Source organism: Glycine soja, chromosome 1, assembly GCF_004193775.1.
Source record: "Glycine soja cultivar W05 chromosome 1, ASM419377v2, whole genome shotgun sequence".
Classification (NCBI taxonomy): domain Eukaryota; kingdom Viridiplantae; phylum Streptophyta; class Magnoliopsida; order Fabales; family Fabaceae; genus Glycine; species Glycine soja.
In genome coordinates, this window is record NC_041002.1 from 49,417,809 (window position 1) to 49,431,384 (window position 13,576).

Below are 13,576 nucleotides of genomic sequence, written 5' to 3' on the forward strand. Positions count from 1 at the left end.
GGTTTTCTAAATTTTTATCTAACATTTAATGCCTCCTAAACTAAGCCAGAAATAAAAAAATCTCAGCTAATTATTTCTACTCTTACTTTAGAGTTTGTGGATTCCCCCGGACCCAGAAGAAAAAGAAACAAATTGGAATGCTAGATATATGCATCATAGTTCGAAAGCATTTTGATGTTTTTGCAGCAAAATTTGGAAAATCACTAGTATATGAAATAAAAATACGGGAGTACAATAAGCCTACTATTTGGATGGAGTATTCCACCCATTAAGTACAAAATGTATGTTACAGAAAGGATGGATTGATTTATTTAGATGGATAGAAACCTGAGGCAAATTAGTAGAAAAGTTTGCATCCAACTTAACTTTATTGACAAGACATCATACAGTACATACATCTGTATCCAAAATGACTGCAGCATTTGATTTCAGCTTTAATTCTTTTCCAATGTCAACACCTGAAATTCAATAATTCCATTACGTTTGTAGTTTTGGGATTTTGAAAGAAAAAAAAATGATAGAAAAACCAATTATATCTACATAAACAAAATCAGGTAATAGCCGAAACTAGTGACAAGGTACTTTATGTACTTGTGAAATAATAAGAACAAAAGAATAAATTATATATATATATATATATATATATATATATATATATATATATATATATATATATATATATATATATATATATATAATCATTGTGTCCTATAAAATAATCATGGCGTCCCTGATTCGATTGAGCTCTCCGGTGACATCATTCATTTCATTTGTTCTTTCTGCCATTCCATAGAACAAGCAAGTCCAATTCTAAAAAGTGAAACTAAACACATCTCGACACTTGGATTAAGATTCCAATGGTTTTCTTTCAACCTTGTTGCTTCATCACTTGGAATAAGTCGTGGATCCAAAATCTACAAAGTATTATTAGGAAATGAAATTACAACAAAATTATGAATATTTTGACCATCTTCAAAGATTTCAGGTCTTCTTCTTATAAGCATTTACAACATAAGAGTCTCAAAGATGTACACATCTCCATAAGTTGACACCTCAGAATCCATTCCATACTCTAAAATAAATACAAAAACTATCATTAGTGATACACGATACTAATAAATAACACTTAACACATAAAAATGAGAATTCAAAGAAACACTAATGATTCAAAACATAAAAGCATAGGAGTGTAACATTCCATTTTTCGTGAATTAAATTAAAAAGGTTTTTCATTTAAAATAAATAGAATTAAAAAAATGATGAGACTTTTGTAATTAAATAAATAAGGAAAAATAGTTGTATTAAAATAATGATCTAAAGAAAAAAAAATTGATTTATTCATTTGATAGAAAATAAAATAGTATTCATTTTTATAATATAATAAAAATAAATAAATAGAATAAATAATAGGTTATGAGTATCCTAACTATAAATACGGATATCTTAGGTCAGTTTTTTTGAGACTGACTATATCCTCTAAGCCTCTTCTCGCTCTCACTTTTGTTTTCCCTTAAACCTGTCCTAGAAAAACAATGATCTCGGATTCATTCACTGTTGGATCATCGTTAAATTTAAGCACCCGGTTTGCAACTCAATTCTGAGCATTCTCACCGTTGGGAATTACAAAAAAATGTTGAAGCTGAGAGAAATACCCTTCGCATCGTAGCCTTTCCTTTTCCCGTAGAAACCCAAAATTGTCTTGGTAAAACTACGATCCCGAATTCGTTAACCGTTGGATTGTTGTAAAATTTTGATATGTGGCTCATGATTCATTTACGCACGAATTCACCGTTGGAATTTGAAAAATAATGTCTTTGAAGGGACAAAAATGCATCGCACATAGGACCATAAAATGGAGGCTTCAATCCCTTCTCCTTTTCTGTAATACTTGGAAACTCTAACAGAACAATCAGAGAAAAAGCTTAAAGAATCACATGAAATTGCTAGAGATGCCGCTATCACCATTGAAATATGTAACATCCCATTTTTTCGTAAATAAATTTAAAAAGCTTTTTAGTAATAAATAAATAAATAAATAAATATAGAGCAAATAATAGGCTGAGTACCCTAGGTATAAATAGTTATGTTAAGTCAGCTGCCTCCTTTTGGCCTCATTTTCGTTTTTCCCCTTCTCTCAAAACCCTTTCTTTTTCCCGCAGCCCACCAAACAAGTCTCATAAAAATGACAATCTCGAACCCGTTCACCGTTGGATCGTCGTGAAATTTGAGTATCATGTTCGCAACACAATTCCGAGCATTCTCACCGTTGGGAATTTCGATATCAGGTCTTAAATGAGAGAAAAACCCTTCGCATTGTAGCCTTTTTCTTTCCCGCAGAAACCCAGAGCTGTCTTGGTAAAACTACGATCCCGGTTTCGTTAACCGTTGGATTATTGTTAAATTTGGATATGTTGTTCGAAATTCAATTCCGCACGCTTCCACCGTTGGGATTTGTGAGACAATATTCGTGTAGGGAGAAAAAGGAATCGTATGAAGACAGTACAAGTGGAGGTTTCAATCTCTTCTCCGTCTCTCTGACGTTTGGGAATTCTATCGGAGCAGTCGGATGAATAATTGAAAGAATTTCCGGGAACCGCTAGAGATGTTGCTATCACTGACTGAAGACACGTGAGCCCGCTTAGAGGTAAGGGATGAGTTATTCACAGTTGGGGATTAGTGAGAACATGTGTAGGGATCCTTAGAGGATTAAATTGGGATTTTATTTTGGGATGTTTGTTAAATTGCAATTTTTCCTTTATGATTATAAATAAAATATTGATGTCCTGATGAAAATTGCTTGATAAATTGTGCTCTTGATATTTGTATATTTGGACCTATGATTTGGATATAATTGTGTAATATTATTTGAGGGGTTTTAGTCCTCATGTTGTGATAGTCTTTTATATAAATTGTTATATTGAGGATATGAAATGATAATTCAAATTGTGAGTATGTGATGAATTGTAGAATAACATGTTGCTTTGAGATTATAATATTGTTATTGAGATTGAGTATAAGTGTAAAGTTAAACATGTGTTAATTTGTGAGATACGTGTAAACATGTGATGGTGGATTGTGACACTATGAGATGTGAAATTGTGAATGAGTTCTAGTTGTGGATAAGTGTGTAGTTAACACTTGATGTGAAATTACTTGTGTTGTAAGCCATGAATTGTACAATATCCGACCAGCGTTATCTTGAGAAAAGCGTTGATGCGCAGTGTTAAAGAGAAAATGTAGGTTTCCTATTTAGGAACCAGTGTTAAATCGTAGTGCAATTGTGTTGAACGTGTTTAAAACACGAGTGTAAGGTCGTAAGTATTGTATAATTCATGAGCAGTGTCTGCATGTAAAAAAAAAATTATTTTAGGGGTTGGACCTGAATCAGGAGGGAGAGGCCCTGACGGACTCTTCGGAGTGTAGGCCTTGGGGGTCACCGAGTTTGAGTGCTCCTTTAAGCCTATGCTGATCTCATATGGTTGGAGCATTCTCGCAAAACATCGTGACCCTGACTGGTCTCCCTATGATCTTACTTAGTGAGAGTGACCTGACAAACCCATTGTGTGGTGTGTCTTGTTATGTACTCCTAAGCGCCCCAGGGTGGTTTTTCACTGACATGGTACCACATTGCATATAGAATTGAGTCTTAGCATAACTATTGCATATGCTTGCTAATTGATGTGTTATTATATCTTGATCGAAGTGTGGGATTCTTGTGTAATGTGATTGATAATTGAAAAGTGAATTTTGAATGACGAAGTGGTGAAGTTACGTGAGCTATGTTTAAGCAAGTGGTATCTCATTTATATAATATGTATATTTAATTGTCTTGTTTCTCTATTAGTTAGGAATGTGATAACTCACTCCCTGTGTGTTGTTGTGTTTGGATCCTGTGATGATCTTGAACTTGTGTTCGGGGGAGCAGATGAATAGGTGGATGACTATGAAGAACCTCATGCTAGAGGACACGGGAACACCACGCTCTGATAGGATGTGACATTAGGATATAGGTTCTATATTAATTGTATGAGACTTATATGACTTTCTTTGAGTCGAGATGACTTTATTATTTATTTGGACAAGTTTGAATATGATGTAGAAGAAAGTGAACGTGAGCCTTTTACCCATTTGAAAAGCTTGTATTTAAAAATGTTTTAAAAATACTTTTAATTAATATTTGAATTTTTATTCCTTTATTAATATATATGTGAGGGGTAGAGGGTGTCACATTTAGTGGTATCAGAGCAGGTCGAACCTTTCGGCCAGTGTGTTATGTGCTTACCATATTCTGGTGTGCACTCTGTGTGGTTACTTATGAGTACTTTTGTTGAGCATGCTTGAATTTTTATTTGTATTTTCTCCTACATGATTAAATAAGACTTAATAATAATGCTTGTATGTGCCTTGCATCCTTAATGTTTGTTATACCATAAATCCACTGTTGAGTCATGAGTTATGAGACTGGCCATCTCTATAATTTGTGAAGTGCGGTTCGACATTATGGTAAGCCGTTAGGTGATGCAAGAAGCCTTGATACTGATGGATAATGCTTTAATGAGCCCTTATCTTCTTGCTTGTATGTTGTTAATAAACTTATTTCTATCTTGATGTGTGGATTAGTGTTGTGAAAACCTTTTGAACCATATATATGTCTTGGATGAGTATGTCTTTCTTGATGTGTAAACGCATGACTACTTAACTCACTTTATTTTGTGTGTAGTCGTGAATGTAGTAGTTGAAGTTTGTGATTCTTTAATACATCCTTATTAACTATTAAATTCTTACTTCTTATATGTACGTTGTATACTTATTATAAGAACCTTATAATTCTGGGTATGTTAGTAGTATGGTGTTTTGCCTTAATTGCATAGATAGTATGGTTGTTCGTGATTTCTTGTTCTTAGCAATGTTGATACTCTATAGTTCGAGGACTCGTATCGAGATATATTTTATATAGAATACTCTTTTGACCATACCTTTTTATTCTAGTGTAAACTATTCTCTGTGTTGCGTACTTAAGTCGAGTAATTCGATTTCACTTGCAAGCTTGAGTATAATTCATTGTTTGTGTTATGAGCCTACATCAAATAATTGGATTATTGATGTTTCTGTCACGATCAAGTGATAGTTGATATCTCCATATGTGCGTACACTATGATTATGTTTTCGTTTCTAGAATTCATTTGGAGTATCTACTGTTGATTCTAGATGAGTGATCCTTCTTGATTTAAAATTATAGTCTCCTAATCAATCGAGTGTTCATCTTATTATTGGCTGCTCATCTTCCAATCATGTCTAGTTAAACTGCTTGATAATCTTTCTTGTTGTTACTTCTAATACGAATAAAGAGAGACTTCGCCTTTGACAATCATGTTAAGATGTTTTGAGAGGAAATACTTGAGTAGACATGATCATTGTTACCTATAGACGAAAGTCAAACTTAGTAAGACGTGTACCTGTGTTCCTTGAGGATATGCTTAGTTACCACCTAAGTGCAAGATTGAGAATCTTATAAGTGTAGTACCCATAGAAACTTGTAACCGTAGTTTGTGGGAAATATCTAGTGTAGAGTTGTTGGAGAACATAGTCTAGTTGGAAAAGTTATGAAGTATAATTAAGAGGTTTAATGTGGAACCTTAAGAAGAGAGTAAGGTAGTTAGTAAGACATTAATTGTTAAGCATAGAAGGATTCAAGAGTGAGTGTTCTTGCGTAAGGTAGGTGACCTAAAAGATTATTGATGATAGTTGTATGATTAGCAAGATAAATATTAGTTCTTTTTACCTTAATATAGAAAAAGTTTGTTGATGCTTTAAGAAATACCTTAGTACCTATTGTGACCTCTATGTGTACCTGGTCATGTCATAATATGATTGATGTCTATGTGTGTTTGTGGAATGCGTGATAGGATCTCTCACCCTGAGTTAGCTCTTGTTGTGGTTTTGATGATTAGTGTTTAGTATGTTTCCAGTTAAGTTGAATTATGATGTGCAATTATAAGGTTGTTATAGACCCTTGGACATCATGTTCCGAGCTAAGAGTTTTGTTATGCATTTTAGTTAGATGAAGATGACCCTTAAAGTATGCTACGTCTAGGTGAAAGATAACTACAAATCCTTCTTGGGCAGAAGTTGTTTTGAGATGAGAGGAAACCTAAGATTAAGATGAAATGCTCTTAACTAGTAGTCGAACCAAAAGGTTATTTTAGGACTCATTGGATTAACCTTAATGCTTGCTGGAGATGACTTAAGTAAGTTTAAGTTTTTGAGTGAGATCCTTGTAAGGAGTAAGCCATAAGTTCATAGAGAAGTCGACCATTGTAAATTGTTGAGTGCTATCTTAGTCGCGTAGGTCCTTATTGGAGTAGTAAAATATTTGAAATAATTTTTAAGTTTAGAGGAGTGCTTGTAGGAGGACAAATAGTGATCAATGTTTCTTGACAACTTAAGACTTATGAAAAGATTTATCCTATATGTGAGTTAGAATAGGTAACCATGGGGTTCACCATAATATTTTGGGAGACATTACCGTTAGTTGATACATTGTGAGGATCTTTGGAGCTGAATCCGAGATAAAAGAGATGTGTAAAATTCTCAAGAATCTTGTTGTGAGTTTAGTTTTAAATGTTAGAACTAGCTTAGTAGTTAGAGTTTGAATAGGAAACCGATGATATGACTAGTGTCCTAGTTATAGAGTTAGATATCGTAAACAACAGTTGAAATCTCAACTTCAAGTGCAAAGTTATAGGGTGACATGATGAGCATAAATGTGTGAAGATTACCTCAAGGTGAACAAACTTACAGAAGTAGGGAGTAATCTGTATTGCTTATCTAATTAGCACCCAGTTAGTATCAAGTAGGCAACCTTAGAGTTGAATCGTTACCATTCTTGAACCTAAGTGAGAGTTATGAGTCAAGTATACGAAAGTGAGAAAGATCATGTTGAAGGAAGAGGCTTAGACTCAAGGGTAGGCAAATCATGTATTCTCGATAGTCATCGTGAACTAGGATTGGTAGAGTGTGAGAGTCTCGAAACTCATTATCTTTCTTGAACCGTCCGATGTTCGAAAAAGAGTCGACCATGTGATCAGTCACGTCTCCTTGTATTTGTTTGTTCTTTTCAATTTGTCATTAGTGTCTCCTATGATATTATTCTACTCCAAATAGTATGTCATTCACATTCTATTATAGTTGAGATGTCACTCTCGTGAGAAGACTTACTTATGTAATACTATCATTGAGTAAATGAGGATCACCGGATTTAATAGTTAAGTGCAGAGGAGTCTTGTGATCAGAGTAACAGAAAAAGAGTTTCAACTAGACACACATCTTGATATTGAGAATCATATGCGTGATATCTTTTTCTCGATCTTTCGGCAAGTTTCGGGGACGAAACTTCTTTTAAGAGGGGTGGAATTGTAACATCCCATTTTTTCGTAAATAAATTTAAAAAGCTTTTTAGTAATAAATAAATAAATAAATAAATATAGAGCAAATAATAGGCTGAGTACCCTAGGTATAAATAGTTATGTTAAGTCAGCTGCCTCCTTTTGGCCTCATTTTCGTTTTTCCCCTTCTCTCAAAACCCTTTCTTTTTCCCGCAGCCCACCAAACAAGTCTCAGAAAAATGACAATCTCGAACCCGTTCACCGTTGGATCGTCGTGAAATTTGAGTATCATGTTCGCAACACAATTCCGAGCATTCTCACCGTTGGGAATTTCGATATCAGGTCTTAAATGAGAGAAAAACCCTTCGCATTGTAGCCTTTTTCTTTCCCGCAGAAACCCAGAGCTGTCTTGGTAAAACTACGATCCCGGTTTCGTTAACCGTTGGATTATTGTTAAATTTGGATATGTTGTTCGAAATTCAATTCCGCACGCTTCCACCGTTGGGATTTGTGAGACAATATTCGTGTAGGGAGAAAAAGGAATCGTATGAAGACAGTACAAGTGGAGGTTTCAATCTCTTCTCCGTCTCTCTGACGTTTGGGAATTCTATCGGAGCAGTCGGATGAATAATTGAAAGAATTTCCGGGAACCGCTAGAGATGTTGCTATCACTGACTGAAGACACGTGAGCCCGCTTAGAGGTAAGGGATGAGTTATTCACAGTTGGGGATTAGTGAGAACATGTGTAGGGATCCTTAGAGGATTAAATTGGGATTTTATTTTGGGATGTTTGTTAAATTGCAATTTTTCCTTTATGATTATAAATAAAATATTGATGTCCTGATGAAAATTGCTTGATAAATTGTGCTCTTGATATTTGTATATTTGGACCTATGATTTGGATATAATTGTGTAATATTATTTGAGGGGTTTTAGTCCTCATGTTGTGATAGTCTTTTATATAAATTGTTATATTGAGGATATGAAATGATAATTCAAATTGTGAGTATGTGATGAATTGTAGAATAACATGTTGCTTTGAGATTATAATATTGTTATTGAGATTGAGTATAAGTGTAAAGTTAAACATGTGTTAATTTGTGAGATACGTGTAAACATGTGATGGTGGATTGTGACACTATGAGATGTGAAATTGTGAATGAGTTCTAGTTGTGGATAAGTGTGTAGTTAACACTTGATGTGAAATTACTTGTGTTGTAAGCCATGAATTGTACAATATCCGACCAGCGTTATCTTGAGAAAAGCGTTGATGCGCAGTGTTAAAGAGAAAATGTAGGTTTCCTATTTAGGAACCAGTGTTAAATCGTAGCGCAATTGTGTTGAACGTGTTTAAAACACGAGTGTAAGGTCGTAAGTATTGTATAATTCATGAGCAGTGTCTGCATGTAAAAAAAAAATTATTTTAGGGGTTGGACCTGAATCAGGAGGGAGAGGCCCTGACGGACTCTTCGGAGTGTAGGCCTTGGGGGTCACCGAGTTTGAGTGCTCCTTTAAGCCTATGCTGATCTCATATGGTTGGAGCATTCTCGCAAAACATCGTGACCCTGACTGGTCTCCCTATGATCTTACTTAGTGAGAGTGACCTGACAAACCCATTGTGTGGTGTGTCTTGTTATGTACTCCTAAGCGCCCCAGGGTGGTTTTTCACTGACATGGTACCACATTGCATATAGAATTGAGTCTTAGCATAACTATTGCATATGCTTGCTAATTGATGTGTTATTATATCTTGATCGAAGTGTGGGATTCTTGTGTAATGTGATTGATAATTGAAAAGTGAATTTTGAATGACGAAGTGGTGAAGTTACGTGAGCTATGTTTAAGCAAGTGGTATCTCATTTATATAATATGTATATTTAATTGTCTTGTTTCTCTATTAGTTAGGAATGTGATAACTCACTCCCTGTGTGTTGTTGTGTTTGGATCCTGTGATGATCTTGAACTTGTGTTCGGGGGAGCAGATGAATAGGTGGATGACTATGAAGAACCTCATGCTAGAGGACACGGGAACACCACGCTCTGATAGGATGTGACATTAGGATATAGGTTCTATATTAATTATATGAGACTTATATGACTTTCTTTGAGTCGAGATGACTTTATTATTTATTTGGACAAGTTTGAATATGATGTAGAAGAAAGTGAACGTGAGCCTTTTACCCATTTGAAAAGCTTGTATTTAAAAATGTTTTAAAAATACTTTTAATTAATATTTGAATTTTTATTCCTTTATTAATATATATGTGAGGGGTAGAGGGTGTCACAAAATACACACGAGAGCCCGCTTAGGGATGCGTTTATCGCAATTGGGGTTAGAATGAACATGAGTAGGGATCCTTAGAGGATTAAATTGAGATTTATTTTGGGATGTTTATTGAATTATAATTTTTCCTTTAAGATTATAAATACAATATTGTTATGTTTTATGTACCAATTGATGTTCTTATGAGAATTGATTGATAAATTTGAGTGTTCTTGATGTTTTTATGTTTTGACCTATGGTTTTTTATATAATTGTGTGAAATTATTTAAGAGGTTTTACTCCCCATGTTGTGATAAATCTTTTGTATGGATTGTTATATTAAAATTATGAAATTGTGATTCAAATCATGAGTATGTGATAAATTGAACCTGTGATTAAAGGTAAAATACATGTGTATTGAGTTGTGAGTTATGAATTGTGCAATCACACAATTGTAAGATTCTTTAAGGGCGACGAGTTAATGCTAAGACCCTTTAAGGGCGACGAGTATTGTGATGAGATCCACTGTGGGAACCCGACGAGTTATAATGATTTTTAAAATAATTGAGTAGTTGTGTGTATTGCATAGTTCATAGGTAAAATGTATATGATTTATGAGGTGTGATAACGTGTTAAATTGAGATTATACCATTGTGATTGAGATCGAGTGTATGTTGATAAATTGAGTATGTATGTGATTGAGATGTTGTGTGCATTGAGTTATGAACTATGAACTGTACAATCGCACGACTATAAGACACTTTAAGGGCGACGAGTTAATACTAAGACCCTTTAAGGGTGACAAGTTAATGCCAAGACCCTTTAAGGGCGACGAGTTAATGCTAAAACCCTTTAAGGACGACGAATTAATGCTAAGACCCTTAAAGGGCGACGAGTTAAAACTATTTTAAAAATAATTGATGAGTCGTGTGTTTTGTACAGTTCATAGATAAAGTCTGTGTGCAAAAATGTTTTCTGGGTTGGACCTGAATTAGGAGGGAGAGACCCTGACGGACTCTTCAGAGTGTAGGCCTTGGGGGTAAATACACCCGGTTTGAGTGTTTCTTTAAGCCTATGTTGATCCCATATGATTGGAGCATCCTCGCATAACAATGTGACATTGACTGGTCTCCCTATGATTTTACCTAGTGAGAGTGACCTGACTTACTAGTGTGTGGTTTGTCTTGTCATGTACTCCTAGACGTCTGACGAGATTTTTCACTGACATGGTATCACATTGCATATAGGATTGAGTCTTAGAGTAAATGTTGCAAATGCTTGTGTATTGATCGATATTGATTGACTTGGTGATATTGTGTTTTGATCCTTGAGTACATGAATATTGCGAAAATGAATGAGATGTGTTGTGATGTGATGTTGGACGAAAAAATGGTGAAATTACGTGAGCTATATTTAAGTAAGTTTTATTTTGTTTATATGATATTTACACCTATATGTTATCTTGTTTCTCTCCATTAGTTAGGAATGTGATAACTCACTCTCCGTGTGTGTTATTTGTGTTTGGATCCTTTGATGATCTTGAATTTTGTGTTCGGGAGAACAGATGACTAGATGAATTACTTTAAGGAACATTGTGTTGAAAGACATTGAGACACAATGCTCTGATAGAATATGATATTGGGGTATAGGTTTTTATATTAATTGTACGGAGTCTTAGATGACTTTGTTTGAGCCGAGATGACTTTATTATTTATTTGGACAAGTTTGAATATGATATAAAAGAAAGTGAATGTAAGTCTTTTATCCTGTTAAAAGGATTTTTTTTAAAATGTGTTTTAAATTTTTTTTAATTAATTATGATTTTCTTTTTTTTATTAGTACATATACGTATGGTATGGGATAGAGGATGTCACATGGAGGAGCATAGCCAAGAGTCCCTTTTATTCCAATTGTACTTGTTTGCTTAAAAGTGGTCCCATTAATGGTTGAGAGAAGTCTTGGTATGCCAAAATCACTCACATGAGAAATCATGTCATCATCAAGAAAGACATTTATTGGCTTCAAATCACAATGAACGATCGATTGCTCACATTCATGATGAAGATAATGTATTGCATAAGCAATATCAATCATGATATTTAATCTTTGATCAAGATTCAATGTTCTCGGTTGCTCTGCATTTAGTGTGCTAGGACGCAGCCATTGCTCTAAGCTTCCATTTCTCAAGTACTAAAAAAATTAGAGCTTTAAATTCTTGACCTTTTTAATCTGAGATGGAACAACATGTCAAAATCTAAACCAGATTTCGATGTTTGATATTTTTATGTGCATTACATTCAGTAATAAAACTCTTGTGAGCTCGTGTTTTTTTGAAGGTTCAAGACCTTTATGGCAACAACTTCATCTTCGAACTCAAGAGTTCCTTTGTAGACAGAGCTGAAACTTTCAGACCCTATCAAGTTTGTGGATGAGAAGCCATCAGTACCATTGTGTAGGCTTTGGTATAAAAGTTGTGCCAACTGGTGGTCAACTATTGGTGATTCCAAAGATGGTTTCTTACTTCTTTTTCTCATCCAATAGATAGTTAGAATAAAGGATAGTATAAGAACAAAAGCAACCACGCTGACTATCACTGCTATCAACCTGAACTTTTGGTCTTTTGCAAGTTTCTTACCTTTGACAGGGCATGGTGGTAGATGCAGTTTTGAAATTCCTCCACAAAGCTTACTATTTCCATTCAGCACTAACCCACTTGCATTTCGAAAGACACCTTCAGTTGGCACATCACCATCCAACTTGTTAAAAGATACGTTGAAATATTGTAAGATTGAAACTTTTTGCAAAACATTAGGAATTGATCAAGACAAGTTGTTTCGTGAGAGGTCTAAATGTTGAAGCCCTTTGGGTGATGCTAAAGAGGATGGTATCAGTTCCAAACTTTGACATGAGAGGAAGTAGGAACAGAGAAGATTAAAGGTGTATTTACTTTACAATAAATATAAATCCTGATCAAGACAAGTTGTTTCGTGAGAGGTCTAAATGTTGAAGCCCTTTGGGTGATGCTAAAGAGGATGGTATCAGTTCCAAACTTTGACATGAGAGGAAATAGGAACAGAGAAGATTAAAGGTGTATTTACTATACAATAAATATAAATCCTGAACCCATCAACATTAATGTATATTGTGTGGGGTATATGATGCATATGATAATTTGAGAATTACAAGGGCGAAATATAACGAAAAGCAACTAGAATCTTACACAATATGATCAATGTAAAGGAAAAAAGGTTGTACATGTAAAAGTCTGGACTGGTTGCATGTGGTTGGAGCCACCTAAACAAACCTGATGATGAAAAAAATACATGTTGAACCATATTAAATTCTTTTCTAGAAAATCTAATTGTATAGTTTTTATATGCCTTTTTCCGATTTCTTAATGTTGTTTTTCTGAAATAAATCACACTCATGTTGGAAGCTAGTTAGACATTTACCAGTAAAAAATACAGACTTTAGCAACAACAAGAAGACACTTACAGGAAGCATTAAGTAAACTTTGAATAAATGGAGAGCCAGTCAAGCCATTCCCTTGCACCCATTATATTGTGAAAGTTGCTTGAATAAATTACTCATTTAGATGGTTTTGGATTACTTCAACTCGTAATAGGTCCTATTCCACATAGGGGTATTCCACTTAATATATAAGTATACTGAAACTTTCTGGCATACTAGGAAGTAGTCAAGTAGGAAACCAGCATAGGAGACCTGACACCACACTTTAACCCAAAACCTTAAGGCTCAGGTTTATGGGTCTTCTCCTCACTTATATGGTGTTCAACCTTTTCATTTTTACCCGATGTGGGACTTCACCTCACACTTGTAACCCAACAGGACGTATTCCGATAAACATTGTTTATCTTTATCCTTAGTTTGTCAATAATGGTTGTGATTAAACATATCCATATGTCAA

At 34.6% G+C, this 13,576-nt stretch overlaps 1 pseudogene; it reads right to left on the minus strand.

The window, feature by feature from the left end:
• Positions 1 to 761: 761 nt before the first annotated feature.
• LOC114391715 lies at positions 762 to 13,287 on the minus strand (annotated as a pseudogene).
• Between the last annotated feature and the right edge of the window lie 289 nt (positions 13,288 to 13,576).